The following is a 16,258-nucleotide window of genomic DNA, read 5'->3' as shown; positions in this document are numbered from 1 at the left end:
CCCAACTGCCAATGTGTTCCTTTGATGCAAAAAGACAAATGATTTTCAAAACCACCACATTTCGATGTATTGTAGAAAAGTATAGGACTATTTTGTGACATTACTTAAAATCATGAATACACAAACAAGGCACAATTTGCCGAATTCTCTTAAGGCAACTCAGGTCTTACATAAGGAATAGTTAGACTTTCCCAAACCAACCTCAGCTTTCTCAGGGCTGCCAGCCGCCCCACAGTGGGATGGTTCCAAGCCACAGAAAATAAATGGCGTCTTTGAGAGCTGATGTGCATGTTAGACCGTATTTCACTAGCCAGCCTCAGACCCTTGGGAAGAGAACTGATTCATGTATTTGCTTAAATTAGACCTTTTTTCAATTCCTCGAACATGCTCATCCCTCCCATTTCGGAGCCTCTGTGTACACTGTTCCCTCCTCCTAGAATTCTATTCTTTGCTTTGTCTCGTTAATCCCCTTGGACCTCTGTTCAAAATCGCTCCCTCAGGAAAAAGCAAATTCTCTGACACACACACCCGCACCCCAAGACTGGATCAGGACTCCTTTTTATTCTTTCAGAGTCCATGCTACCATTTTACCACAGTTTATTAGGATACAGTTCTGAGAGCTGGGGGTGAACATCACATCCCCTGTCTTCCCAAGTAATGAAAGTTTTAGCGGACACAAACCAGCCAGTAACCATATTTCCCAGCATTCCTTGCAGCTAGGTGTGGCTGTAGGACTAGTGCCTAGCCAATAGGAAGAGTTTACCTTCCGAGTGTAGCCTTTTGTGTTTTTTGTTGTTGTTGTTATTGTTGTTGTTTTATTTTATTTTGACAGAGAGAGATCTCACTAGTAGGCAGAGAGGCAGGCAGAGAGAGAGGGGGAAGCAGGCTCCCTGCTGAGAAAAGGGCTCGATCTCAGGACCCTGAGACCCTGACCTGAGCCGAGGGCAGAGGCTTTAACCCACTGAGCCACCCAGGCTCCTCCTGAGTGTAGCCTTTTGAAGGAAAGGAGCACACCTTTTCTTCCTCTAACAGGCTGGCAGGCTAATACAATGGTGAATGGTCTTCGCCTTTGCAGGCATGAAGGGATGAAAAGAACTTGAGTCTTCATTACCATAGAGCCATCTTGTTCTTCTGCCATTAACCACGCAGTTCAGAGATGATGGCTCATAAGAATGGCTCTGAACCTTTACCTGAGGAAGAAACAACTTAGTTTTCTCTACATAATTTTTAACTTAATTTTTCTCTGTGCCACATATAATTTTACATAAATGCAAATCGTATGCGCTTTTATTTTGGTGCAATGCTTTTTCTTTTCTACTTGGTTTCCTCCTTCGTTTCCTCTTCTTCTTCCTCCCCTCCCTACACCAGACATTCCCACACCAACCCACACACAAGCCATATCACCAACCAGCTGTGTGTTCTCCCAGATTTTCTCCTCCATGCTCATAAACTTGGGTATAGAGATTCAGAGGGGTTTTCTGTCTTTTTTTGCTTTACAAAAGTGGGATCACATTATATACTTTTTCTGCCTCTTTCTCTTCTCATTCAACAGGACCTCATGGAAATCTCTCCAACTCAACTAGTTTAGATTTACTTCAGTCTCTTTGATGCCTGAATACTAACTTATGGTGTGATGTATTATAAATTAATCAGCCATGGGCTTTGTTTCCAGTTTTCTGTCACAATGAGTAATTTGCAAAGGCATCCATGTACATGCGTCTTGAAGGAGTGGCTTAGTCTCTGTGGGATATTCCCAGGGATAGGCTTTTGAAAGATAGATGAATTTTTAATTTTAATAAATATTGTTTTCAGTTGCAATTGCTTGCTGCCCTAAAGCCAACCTTTCCCTCCACTCCCTATAGTTCTCCTGTTTCCCCACTTCCCCCATTATATCCTTCCTGTCTTTTATTTTCCGTAATTAAAAAGTTGGCCTGTTTATTTTAGGTCTAATCTAATAGTCTAAGATGTAAGCTATTTGTGCTACTCTATGAAAATACAATAAATAGTATTTTAAGAATGATCATTATATTAAAAGTTTCAGCAGGAAGAAGCCCTCTTCTGCAATGGACTGAGTGATTAAGAATACACTCCCTCTGCCCCTCCCCCGGCACCTCCCCTCCCTCTCTCTCTCAAATAAATAAATAAAATCTTTTAAAAATTAAAAAAAAAGAGTGTGGCTATAGATATGTAATGGTACTTATTTTTCCTCTCTTTCTATATTTAATCAAGATACATGTTCACAAATGCCCAAGCACTACGGCAACTAAATAGTATCAGTAGCAAATTATGCAATATCCTGTCAGTGTTTCTTAGGTAATTCACATATGGGGTAATGCTTTCCTGAGGCATACCTTGCCTCCCCATCCCATTCCCAGGACTATTTATTCATTCGACAATATTTATGGAGTTACTGTGACATGCTAGGCACTGTGCTGAATGATGGACATAAAGCAGTGAATAAGAGGGACAAGATCCCACTCCTACAGAGCTTCTCTTCTAGCTGAAGAGAAAGATATTAAACAACTAATTACACATGTGTTTGCATAATATTTTTAAGTGTTCATTTATTCATTTAACTAACCTATACCCAACGTGAGTCTCGAGCCCATGACCCCAAGATCAAGGGTCACATGCTCTTCCAAATGAGCCAGCCAGGTGCCCCCCCTTAGATAATAATATTTTTATTGTGATCAAATATATATAACATAAAATTAGTTAAGCCACTATATTGTCTCTTATTAAAGTTGCCTGTATCCCATGGATGCAGATTTAAACATTTTTAAGTGTACGGTTCAGTGGCAGTGAGTATACCCACATGGTTGTAAAACCATCAACATATTCCATCTCCATAACTTTTCTTCTTACAAAACTGTAATTCTGTACCCATTAAGCATGAACTCCCCATTCTCCCCCAGCCCTTGGCAACCACCAATCTGCTTTTTGTTTCCACATACTTGACAGCACTCATGTAAGTGGGTCACACAGGGCGTCTTTTTGTGACTGGCCTCTTTCAATTCTCATAATGTTATCTAGGTTCATCCATGTTGGAGCAGGTGACAAAATTTCCTTTCTTTTTAAGACTGAACATTTCTTATCATATGTGCAGACCATATTGTGTTTACCAGTCATCAGTGGACACTTGACTCGCTTCCACCTTTGGATATTTTTAAACTTTTTCTTTTCTTTTAATGAAGTTTAAGCTTCCGCACTAGACTGGTAAAGAGTGGCAAATTATTTCTCCCACATAACTTTCTCTATACATTCCCAGGCAGAGTAAATATGTGTTTGAACTACTATTTTAAAAATATTAACCAAAATAAATAAAATCTTTAAAATAAAAAAGGGGGGGGGACGCCAGACTGGCTTAGTTGGTTAAGCATCTGTCTTTGGCTCAAGTCATGATCCCAGAGTCATGGGCTGGAGCCCCACATCGGGCTCCCTGCATCTGCTTCTCCTTCTGCCTACCACTCCCCCTGCTTGTGCTCTCTCTCTCACTCTCATTCTATCTCAAATAAATAAACTCTTAAAAATATATATATACACACACACACATATATATACATACATATACATATATAAACATATGTATATATATACACATATATAAATCAATATTTTCCCTTTCTAGCTTTTCTTTCCTTGCCTTGTCCCTATGAAAATAGGTAAGCTATGCTCATTGCTCTAGAGGCAGTGTGGCAAGGCAAAAACTTTTCCAGGTATTTCTCTGGCTGCTCTTGTCCAGTGGTCTAGATACTTAAGGAAACAGAATGAGATTGGACTCTGGGTGTCTTTTTTTTTTTTTAAGATTTTTAAAAAATTTATTTGACAGACAGAAATCACAAGTAGGCAGAGGGGCAGGTAGAGAGGGGGAGGGAAGCAGACTCCCTGCTAAGCAGAAAGCCTGATGCGGGCTCCATCCCACGACCCTGGGATCATGACCTGAGCCGAAGGCAGAAGCTTTAATCCACTGAGCCACCCAGGTGCCCCACTCTGGACTCTAGGTGTCTTAACAGAGAGATTTGTGGTCAGATAACACTAAAAACAAAGTGGTCATCCCCCCAATACCTTCTTTTCCTCTTCCTCCCTCCAACCATAGAAACTTAATCCTACCTAACTATAGAACCCTTTGGGACCCCAAATATAATTTCTACCACCATGGTTGAATGAGATCTTGAAGTATAAGTTACTTTTCTTGCTCACCTAAGCTGTGGATTAGAATCTTTACTCCTCTACACAGTGAATGATGTAATCACAATGGTGTTACATGCTGTCAAAGAAGGACTGATTCTGTGAAAGCCTAGGATGGGGCCTCATCTGGATGGTGGGGGAAGGGGATGGCAGATGAGCAGCTAGGCTTCCTGAAATTTGAGCTGAGATCAAGGATGAATGTGAAGCAACTGCATGAAGGCGATGGGCCAAGAAGTTGCATCTTCTCTTCAGTGATGCTAGCCCACAACTTTCCCATGCCGTCTTTCTGAAAAAACAATCCCCACATTGTTTTGTTGCCAGGAAAACTTGTCCAGCACTCCCTCTTCCAATAACTCTATTTTCCCAATTCTTATTAATATTGCTAAGGTGTCAGGGACACCTGGGTGGCTCAGTTGGTTAAGCATCTTGCTTCGGCTGAGGTCATGATCCCGGAGTCCTGGGATTGAGCCCCGCATCAGGCTCCCTGCTCAACGAGAAGTCTGCTTCTCCCTCTCTCTCTGCCCCTACACCTGCTCCTTCTCTCTCTCTCTCAAATAAGTAAATAAAATCTTAAAAAATATATATATATTGCTGAGGTGTCCAAAACTCCATGTGGATGTTATCATTTTCTAGAAGTTTTATATTTAGAATTCTCTAGACATTTTAAGATGCTATCTTGATCTTTGCAGCTTATCCTCTGAACATCTGAGCATTCTTCATATAACACAGACATATCAGCTCACATGTGTTTTCCCTGGCAGTATTCATATTCAATCCTAACACTCTATGCCTTATCATACAAAGCCCTCATGTTGAGAAGCAAATAAAGGAAAAATTCCTTCCCACATCATTAATTACTCCATTTTTAAGCAGACACAAACATGTTTCCTCCTTGGATGTGAAACAGCTACTATGGCTCCCAGCTGGGACTCCCAGGGCTTCAAGACTGTTAATCACCAGACTGAAGCTTTGTTCGTTTAAGACTAAATTAAAGGCACACTCAGATATTTTCCCCCTGGTTAGAAAAGGAACAAAATTTGGTGACTAATTTCTCATACTTGCTAGCGACTTTTAAACAGTTACTATAACTTAAGTAAATTTCTATTGAAGTATAGCTTGATTATAATTTAACTATTTAGCCTAAATCTATTTTCTAGCTCCAAAATCATATCCAATTACCTACAACAACACCCCTTAAATATCTCATGGACATCTAGGGGGAAAATATGTGTCTAGACCTAGGATTCTGACACCAAATGTGTGGTGTTTTTTCCATGCCAAGAAATTCTTTTGAAAGATTGATTTATTTATTTTAGGGAGAGAGCACAAGAGAGCAGGGGGAGAGGCAGAAGGAGAGAGCTAATCCTGAAGCAGACTCCCCATTGAGCACAGAGCCTGATGCAGGGATAGGTCTCGATCCCAGGCCCCTGAGATCATGACCTGGCCAAAGTCAAGAGTTGGACTCTCAACCAACTGAGCCACCCAGGCGCCCCATGCCACCTCTCCTTCTGTTGGAGGGATTCTCATGACCCTCTTCTCTGGTTTGATGACTTGCTAAAATGGCTCACAGAACTCAGGGAAACATTTATATTCACTACTACTGGTTTGTTAGGGAAAGATTCAGGTTAGGAACAGCCGCATGGAAGAGAGGCATAGGTCACGGTATGGGGGAGGAGTGTATGCGTTCAGAGCTTCTGTGCCCTCTCTGGGTATGCCACCCTAACAGCATCTCCATGCATCCACCCACTCAGAAGCTCTCCAGATCCTGCTGTTTAGGTTTTCATGGAGGCTTCATTACATTGGCATGACTGATTATTCATTGGCCATTGGTAATAAAGTCAATCTCCAGCCCCTCTCCTTCTTCTAGGGGGGAGGGGAGATTTGAAAGTTCCAACCATCTGGCAACCAGCCTCCATCCTCTAAGAGTCACCTCATTAACATAAAATCAGATGTGGTTGAAAGGGGCTTATTATGAATAATAACCTCTTCTCACTCTATCACTGATGAAGTCACAAGTGTTTTAGAAGCTCTGAGCCAGGAACTGGGAGGAGACACCAAATGTATATATCTTTTTGTGTCACAACATCTCAAAGAAATCATGTCCAAAACTGAAAGGTTTTTTTGTTATTTTTTTTAATATTTTATTTATTTATTTGACAGAGAGAGAGGGAGAGATCACAAGTAAGCAGAGAGGCAGGCAGAGAGAGGAAGGGAAGCAGGCTCCCTGCTGAACAGAGAGCCCGATGCAGGGCCCAATTCCAGTACCCTGAGATCATGACCTGAGCCGAAGGCAGAGACTTAACCCACTGAGCCACCCAGGTGCTCCTCACAGTCTTCCAAGATGAGTGTTGTCTGGACTGTATCAGGGGAAATTCTAGAAAACAGCAATTTAACTTAATAACTATTCTTTTTTATTTTTATTTTCTAATCTTTTTTTTTTTAAGATTTTATTTATTTGACAGAGAGAGAGAGAGACAGCGAGAGAGGGAACACAAGCAGAGGGAGCAGGAGAGGGAGAAGCAGACTCCTACCGAACAGGGAGCCTCATGTAGGGCTTGATCCCAGGACCCCGGGATCATGACCTGAGCTGAAGGCAGACATTTAATGACTGAGCAACCCAGGCATCCCAATAAATATTCCCTTTTAAATGAAGTTTGTTTTAAGTTGCTAAGTTTGTTACACAGCAATAGAAAACTACTACATGCTTTTATTTTTTAAAATCACTTATTTTATTTTTTTTAAAGATTTTATTTATTTATTTGCAAGAGAGAGAGAGGGCGAGAGAGAGAGAGCATGAGTTGGGGGGAGAGGGGCAAAGGGAGAGAGAGAGGCAGATTCCCCACTGAGCAGGGAGCCCAATGCAGGGGAGGGGGCGTTAGGGGAGGCTGGATGCCAGGACCCCGGGATCATGACCTGAGCAGAAGGCAGACGCTTAACTAACTGAGCCACCCAGGTGCACTACTACATGTATTTAAAGGGAATTATAATAATACAAGAAATCTTTCATGCCAGACATGCTGCTGGATCACCTGTGGACCTACATTTGTCTCCATGTCAAGATCCTATATGTGCAGATAAAAGGCACCTGGGTGGCGCCTTCAGCTGAGTGTCCAGCTCTTGGTTTCCACCCAGGTCATGATCTTGGGATCATGATCTCAAACCCTGCATCGGGCTCTGTGCCCAGCTAGGACGCTAGGAGTTGGCTTGGGATTCTCTCTCCCCTCTTCCTTTGCCCCCTCCCCCATTCACACATGCTCTCTCTCTCTCTCTCTCATAAATAAATAAATAAAATATTTTTTAAAATAAACTATGGTATGTGCAGATAATGTGGAAGATTCTACAAGTTTGTTTGTTGCATGGCAAAGAGCTCAGGTTTTAAAATATCAGGATCCAGATTTAAATCATGACTTCACCTCCTATAAGTTGTTTGATATTCAGTAAACTAAATAACATCTAGGGATATTGCAAAAAGTAAATGAAATGTTGTGGCCAAAATCTGGAACATGGACAACACCAAGCACTGGCAAGGATTTGTAGCAACAGGAACTCTCATTCATTACTGGTGGAAATGCAAAACGTTACAGCCACTTTGGAAGATAGTTTGGCCGCTTCTTACAAAACTAAACATATTTCTACCATACAAATCCATCAATTGCATTTCCTGGCATCTACCCAAAGCATCTGAAAACTTACATCCACACAAAAACCTATACATGGACGTTTATAGCAACTTCATATTGACAAGACTGAGAAGCAAGCAAGACGTCCTTCAGTAGGTGAATGGGTGAATAAATTGTGGTCTGGCCAGACAATGAAATACTGGTCAGCACTAAAAACAAATGAGCTACTAAACCATGAAAAGATATGGAAGAACCTTAAATATATGTCACTCAGTGAAAGAAGCCAACCTGAAAAGGCTACATACTGTACGATCCCAACTATATGACTTTCTGGAAAAGGCAAAATGGTAGAGACAATAAAAAGATTGGTGGTTGCCGAAGTTGAGAGGGAGGGGGGGCGATGAATATACAAGTACAGGGGATTTTTATGGCAATTAAAATACTCTGCTCTGTATCTTATAATAATCAATGTATGTCATTATACATTTGTCTCAACCCCTAGAAAGTACAATAGACTGAAACAAGGTGGACATCTTCAGCTTTATCCTGATTCTTGGGGATGCAGGTCTATTTTGTCCTGCTGAGAAATGACAAAGAACCTTAATATTTAGTGGGTTAGTGGAAGAAGAGGAATCCATGAAAGTACCTGAATAAGAATAAAGAGGGAGAGGAAAAGCAGCTAAACTTTTTTTTGTTTAACTTTGGGAGAGAATTTTAAAGAGGGAGTAATTACAGTGTCTAATGTCACATTGAGTACACCTAATGTGGCCATTGCATTTGGAAATTGCAGCATACTTTCAGTAAGAAGAAATCACAAGGAAATTAGAAAATACTTTGAGATGAATGAAAATGAAAACAAATTTGAGCTTGCATATTTGCTGCAAGGGAAATTAATAGCTCTAAACGCCTTTTAGAAAGAAGAAACCTTATTAAGAAACTTATTAAGCTAAGATTTCACCTTATAACATTGGGAAAAGAAAGGCAAATTAAACCCAACACAAGCAGAGAAAGGAAATAATCAGAAGTAGAACAAAAATTAAGTAGAGAAAAGAAAAACAATAGAGAAAATCAATGAACTCAAAAATTGGTTTTGAAAGGATCAACATAGTTGACAAATCTTTACCGAGGGCAGCCAACAGAAAAGAAAAGAGGTTCAAGGTACTAGAATCAGAAGTGTAAGGGAAATATTATGGAGTGCCTGGCTGTCTCAGTCAGTAGAGTGTGTACCTCTTGATCTCAGGGTTGTGAGTTCAGGCCCCATGTTGAGCATAGAACTTACTTAAAATAAATAAATAAAAATAAAGACCGACATATTTAAAATTAAAAGAAGAAGCAAGAGGGGACTTTTCTACCCACCCTCCAGAAGTGAGAGGTTTGTAGGAGGATACTATGAGCAACTGTATGTCAACAAATTAGATAACTTAGAAGAAATGGACAAATTCCCAGAAACATGGAAACTATCAAAACTGACTCAAGAAGAACTAGCAGTGAGGCAAAAAGCCTGATGGGTGCCTGGAAGCTGAGGAAGGGCAGATGTGCACAGACTATTTATTCTTTGAAGAAGTCTGGCTATGAAGGGAAAGAGAGATGTGGTTCCTAGCAGGGGAGTGGCCACAGAGTTAAGGGTTTTCTTTTCTTTTCTTTCCTTTTTTTTTTTTCTGGTTCTGTTTTCAGGATACGGAGACTTTCTTCTTTTCTTTTTAAAAATTCTTACGTTAAGTAGGCTCCACAGCCAATGTGGGACTTAAAACTCATGACCCAGAGATCAAGAGACCCACGCTCTACTGACTAAGCCAGCCACGCACCCTAGGAGGCAAAAATTTGACCATAGTTGAACAATAAGGTACCAATGGAGAGGAGAGGTTGAGGACATAAGAGGAGAAAGAGGCACAGGAGGTGGCAGGAGATAGGATGGTATCCAGAAGGAGAAAGTCCAGTGCCATGCCTGCCCTCAGCCACAAGGACCATGGTATGGGACAATAAATGGCCTCCATGTGGAAGGTGCAGAGAGTATAGGCTGAGACTGTATTTTCAAATGAATAGATGCCTCAGAGTTCATAAAGAGAATGATTAAAACAGAGGCCGGTGATAGTAGCAGGTGGAGATCCACTTGGGTCTGTCATCATAGAGGCCAAACAGAGCTATAATACATCTCAACCCTGGCCAAAGTACTAGTCTCCAAATCTTTCTCTTCCCCAGATACTCCAGACGATGTGGAGTGACCCTCGCCTACACACATACCACCCTGTGATACTTCTATTATAGAAGGTAATTGCATTGTACCATAATTGCATGTTTACTGGCTTATCTCCCCTACTAGACCATGACAGTAATTAGTATAATCTTTACATAACAGTTTTTGTAGTTTTCTTTTTTTGCTTATGTTTTTAGACCTCCAAGCCAGTAATTATAAAGGATTTTTTTTTAAATCTTATATAATAGAATATTTTAAATATATATAGAGGTTCAGGGAATAGTATAATGACCCTCCTCATGATACAGATTCAACAATTATCAATTCATAACCATTCTTTCTTCATTTATGTTCCCACCCACCCCCCTACCCTGATTCTCTCTCTCTTTTTAATTTTAATTTTAAATTTTTAAAGAGATTTTATTTATTTATTTATTTATTTGAGAGAGAGAAAGCATGAGAGGGGGGAGGGTCAGAGGGAGAAGCAGACTCTGTGCTAAGGGAGCCAGATGACGGACTCAATCCTGGGACTCTAGGATCATGACTTGAGCTAAAGGCAGTTACTTAACCAACTGAGCCACCTAGGCTCCCCTCCTTAAGAGAGAGAATATGTATGTGTTTTGTGCAAGTGAGTGGGGGTAGGGTAAGGGGCAGACCAGGAGGGGCAGAGGGAAAGAATCTCAAGCAGACTCCTGCTGAGTGCAGAGCCCAAAGTGGGGCTTGATCTCACAACCCCAAAATCATGACCTGAGCCAAAATCAAGAGTCAACACTTAATCACCCGAACCACCCAGGTGCCCCTCCTCTCCCCCGAATCTCTTGAAGCATGTCAGAGACATCCTAATTCACCTAAAATGTTTTAGGTGAACAAAGCTTATACTCTTTTAAAAAAAATCACCACATATTATTACATATTTAAAAATAAACAAGTTCTTAACAATATCAAAAATCAAGTCAATGTTCAAATTTCCTCATTTGGCTCATAAAAATGTATATACTTTTTTTAAAAAATCACTCGCAATTAGTTATACAGCTTTTAAGTCTCTTTTTTTTTTTTTTTTAAAGATTTTATTTATTTATTTGACAGACAGAGATTACAAGTAGGCAGAGAGGCAGGCAGAGAGAGGGGGGGAAGCAGGCTCCCTGCTGAGCAGAGAACCCGATGCGGGACTCGATCCCAGGACCCCGAGATCATGACCTGAGCCGAAGGCAGCGGCTTAATCCACTGAGCCACCCAGGTGCCCCGTAAGTCTCTCTTTTTTTTATTAAAGATTTTATTTATTCATTTGACAGAGAGATCACAAGTAGGCAGAGAGGCAGGCAGAGAGAAAGGGAAGCAGGCTCACTGCTGAGCAGAGAGCCTGATGTGGGGCTCAATCCCCGGACCCTGGGATCATGACCTGAGCTGAAGGCAGAGGCTTTAAAGCACTGAGCCACCCAGGCACCCCTTAAGTCTCTTTTTAATATAGAAGTTCCCTCTCCCTGATACTCTGTGTAGAAAACCCAAAAGACTCCACCAAAAAATTGCTAGAACACATGAATTCAGAAAAGTTGCAGGATATAAAAATCAATGTGCTGAAATCTGCTGCCTTTCTATACACCAATAACAAAGGAGTGGAAAGAGAAATCAAGGAATTGCACCAAAACAACAAGATACCTAGTAATAAACTTAACCAAAGAGGTTATAGACTTGTACTCTGAAAACTATAGAACACTTATGAAAGAAATCAAAGAGAACATAAGAAATGGAAAAGCATTCCAGCTTGTGGCTTGGAAGACAAAGAGTATAAAAATGTCTATATTACTGAAAGCAATGCATACATTAAAAGCAGCCCCTATCAAAATGCCACCAGTATTTTTCACAGATATAGAACAAACAGCCCTAAAATTTGTATGGAATTGCAAAAGACCCCAAAATAGCCAAAGCAACCTTAAAACAGAAAACCAAAGCTGGAGGCATCATGATTCTGGATTTCAAGCTCTATTATAAAGCTGTAGTCATTAAGACAGTATGGGACTGGCCCAAAACTGACCCATAGATCAATGGAACAGAATAGAGAACCCAGAATTGGACCCATAACTCTATGGTCAACTAATCTTCCACAAAGCAGGAAAGAACGTCCAATGGAAAAAAGACAGTCTCTTCAATGAATGGTGCTGGGAAAACTGGACAGCCACAAACAGAAGAATGAAACTGGACCACTTTCTTACACCATATGCAAAAATAAATTCAAAATGGATTAAAAACATAAACATGAGACAGAAAACCATCAAAATCCTAGAGGAGAACATAGCCAAAAACCTCTTGGAGCTCAGTCATGGCTACTTCTTACTAGACATGTTGCAGGAGGCAAGAGAACAAAAACAAAAATGAACAATGGGACCTCATCAACATAAAAAACTTCTTCACAGGGGCACCTGGGTGGCTCAGTGGGTTAAAGCCTCTGCCTTTGGCTCAGGTCATGATCCCAGGGTCCTGGGATCAAGCCTGCATTGGGCTCTCTCCTCAGCAGGGAACCTGCTTCTCCACCCCCCCACCCCCAACACCTGCTTTTTGCATGCTTGTGATCTCTGTCTGTCAAATAAATAAATACAATCCTTAAAAAAAAAAAAAAAAAAAAAGCTCTGCACAGTGAAGGAAACAATAAAACTAAAAGACATCCTATGGAATGGGAGAAGATATTTGTAAACAACATATATGATAAAGGGTTAGTATCCAAAATCTATAAAGAACTTACCAAACTCAGCACCCAAAAAACAAATAATCCAGTTAAGAAATGGGCAGAAGACATGAATAGACACTTTTCCAAAGAAGACATCCAGATGTCTTGTTAGCCAATAAACATATGAAAAGATGCTCAATACCACTCATCATCAGAGAAATACAAATCAAAACCACAATGAGATACCATCTCACACTTGTCAGAATGGCTAAAATTAACAATAGGCGTTGACGGATGCAGGGAAAGGGGAAGTTGTGCGCTGTTGGTGGGAACACCAACTGGTGCAGCCACTCTGGAGAACGGTATGGAGATTCCTCAAAAAATTAAAAATAGAACTACCCTCCCATCCAGCAATTACCATACTAGGTATTTACCCAAAGAATACAAACACACAGACTCAAAGGGATACATGCACCCTGTGTTTATAGCAGCATTATCAACAATAGCCAAACTATGGAGAGAGCCCAAATGTCCATTGCCTGATGGATGGATAAAGAAGATGTGGTACAGGGGCTCCTGGCGGCTCCGTCATTAAGTGTCTGCCTTTGGCTCAGGTCATGATCCCAGGGTCTTGGGATCAAGCCCTGTGTAGGTCTCCTTGCTCAGGAGAGAGCCTGCTTCTCCCTCTCCCTCTGCCCCGCCCCTACTTGTGTTCCCTCTTTTGCTGTCTATCTGTCAAATAAATAAATAAAATATATTTTTTAAAGATTTTATTTATTTATTTGACAGACAGAGATCACAAGTAGGCAGAGAGGCAGGCAGAGAGAGAGAGGAGGAAGCAGGCTCCCTGCTGAGCAGAGAGCCCAATGCGGGGCTCGACCCCAGGACCCTGAGACCATGACCTGAGCCGAAAGCAGAGGCTTTAACCCATTGAGCCACCCAGGCACCCCAAATAAAATCTTTTTTAAAAAAGATGTGGAATATATATACATATATACATACACATCTATATATGTGTATGTATGTATATATATGAATATTACTTGGCCATCAAAAAATTAAATCTTGCCATTTGCAATGAAGTGGATAGAGCTAGAGCATATAATGTTAAGTGAAATAAGTCAGTCAGAGAAAGACAAATACCATATGATCTCACTCATATATGGAATTTAAGAAAGAAAACAGATGAACATATGGGAAGAGGTAGGCAGGAAAGTAGAGAGGGAAACAAACCATAAGAGAAAAAACTGGGGGTTGATGGAGGGGGGTGGGTGGGGGATGGACTAGATGGGTGATGGATATTAAAGAGGGCACATGCTGTCATGAGCACTGGGTGTTGTGTGTAAGTGATGAATCACTGAATTCTACTCCAGAAACCAATATTACATGGTATGCTAAGTAAGTAAAATTAAAAAAAAAAAAAAAAGATCCCAGTACCTTTCTATTAAAATTTTGAGACCATTTCATACACATTGTATTGACTGGATCAGAGGTATAAAAAGAACCCAGGAATGAATCAAGATGGTAAGAGGATGAATTATATCATGTAATGCTTGTACTACCTTTGGAAGAATCATATTCTCCCTAAAATAAAGGTAAATTGACGTTCATTTCATTAAACCTTCAGATACATAAGATAAAGTCTAGTTAAAGCCATTTAAAACAAAAGTTCCCTCTCCCTCTTATTTCCCCATGCAATTTATCTTTTTGAAAAAACTGGAAAATTTATCCTGTTTGTTTGGTTTTTTTTTTTAAGATTTTTAATTTTTTTATTTGAGAGAGAGCAGAGCTAGCCAGAGAGAGAGATTGGGAGAAGCAGGCCCGGGAATGCGGAACTCCATCCCAGAACCCTGCAATCATGACCTAAGCCAAAGGCAGAGGCTTAACCAACTGAGCCATGCAGGCGCCCCTGGACAATTATCTTAAAGAGTTTCCCACATTATGGATTTTGATTATTGCATCTCCATTGTAGTATTTTATATATTCCTAAAGAGGATTTTTTTAAAAATATAGTTTACCCTGTAAAAACCTACAGTTTAATTCTCATATTCAATTAAGATTCTCATATTCAGTTCAAATAACATGTTATTTTAACACTCTGCAGCTGCAAATAAGGACAACAAACCCAAGCAGGCCGACACAAAAAGATGGAACTCCCCAAGTGGCAAACTAGCTACATTTTCTCTGTAGCATTTTTACCCTCCCTCCCCTCCACAGCCCTGCCAGCTCTGATGCAACGGGATTATGATTATGACTGAACAATTCCGTAAATTTGCTAAAATATAAAAGCCTTACGTTCTAATAGGGAGAGACAGATAATAAGTAAGAAATAAGTAAAACATAGAGAATGTTTGATGGTAAAAATGCTATAAAGAGAAAGTGTATGAACCTGGAAATGACAAAGGCTATGGGAGAGACCTCTTTTCCTCATCCCCTTTGGAGAGAGAAAGGGGAGGCTGGGGGCAGACCACTGAAGGGATCTTTTCTTTCCTCCAGTGATTGCAACCTAGAACTAAAGCAAGATGATACCTAGCATGTTGGGGAAGGGAAGCAGGGTTGGCTAGACACCAACCAGAGGACAGTCAGGATATTCTACTATATTTGTCTTAATTGGAGAGAAGATAAAGATCTAATTCATGTAAAAAAGTGATACAACTTAACAGAAAAAACCTCAAACAATACAACTTAAAAATGGGCATAATAATAATAGGTAATAAAGAATAAAATATTCTAGAGGCATCCGGTTGGCTCAGTCAGTTGGGCATCCAACTCTTGATCTTGGCTAGGGTCTTGATCTCGGGGTCATGAGTTCTAGTCCTGCATTTGGTTCCACACGGGGCAAGCAGCCTACTTAAAAAATACATAAATAGGGGTGCCTGGGTGGCTCAGTGGATTAAGCCGCTGCCTTCGGCTCGGGTCATGATCTCAGGGTCCTGGGATCGAGCCACACATCGGGCTTTCTGCTCAGCGGGGAGCCTGCTTCCTCCTCTCTCTCTCTGCCTGCCTTTCTGCCTACTTGTGATCTCTCTCTGTCAAATAAATAAATAAAATCTTTTAAAAAAATACATAAATAAAAGTATACAATATTCTAGATATGATGATGAGTGAACGATTCTATCAATTTGCTAAAATTAAGAGAACTCACATCCTAATGCGGGAGATAGACAATAAATAATAAAGGATACATTTGATGGTAATAAATGGTATAGAGGAAAATACAGCAAGGAAGAGGAATGGAGAGGAAAGAGGAGCTACATGTTTCAATAGAATGAGCAGGGAAAGTGGGGCTGGGAAGGCGCCACTTAAATGACAGTTGAAAGAACGGAGGTAGCTTTGCAGAGCTGAAGGAAGATTATTCCAACCAAGAAAATAAAAAAACAATCCAACCAAAATACTAAAAGGAAATGAGCCTAAGAAATCAGAAAACAAGCAACAGGTTACACCCAAGGTAAACAGAAGAAAACAATAAAAATAAATAAAAATAAAATAAGGAAAGAACATCAACAAATTACACAGTAGAGAATATCAATGAAGCTAAAAGCTGCTTTTAAAAAAGAACTGGAAAAACTGAAGAAGAAAACAGCAGATAAGAAA

This window comes from Enhydra lutris, unplaced genomic scaffold, assembly GCF_002288905.1.
Source record: "Enhydra lutris kenyoni isolate GAN:26980312 unplaced genomic scaffold, ASM228890v2 scaffoldscaffold15, whole genome shotgun sequence".
In the NCBI taxonomy this organism is placed as follows: Eukaryota; Metazoa; Chordata; class Mammalia; order Carnivora; family Mustelidae; genus Enhydra; species Enhydra lutris.
Note: the sequence above shows the minus strand (reverse complement) of the source record.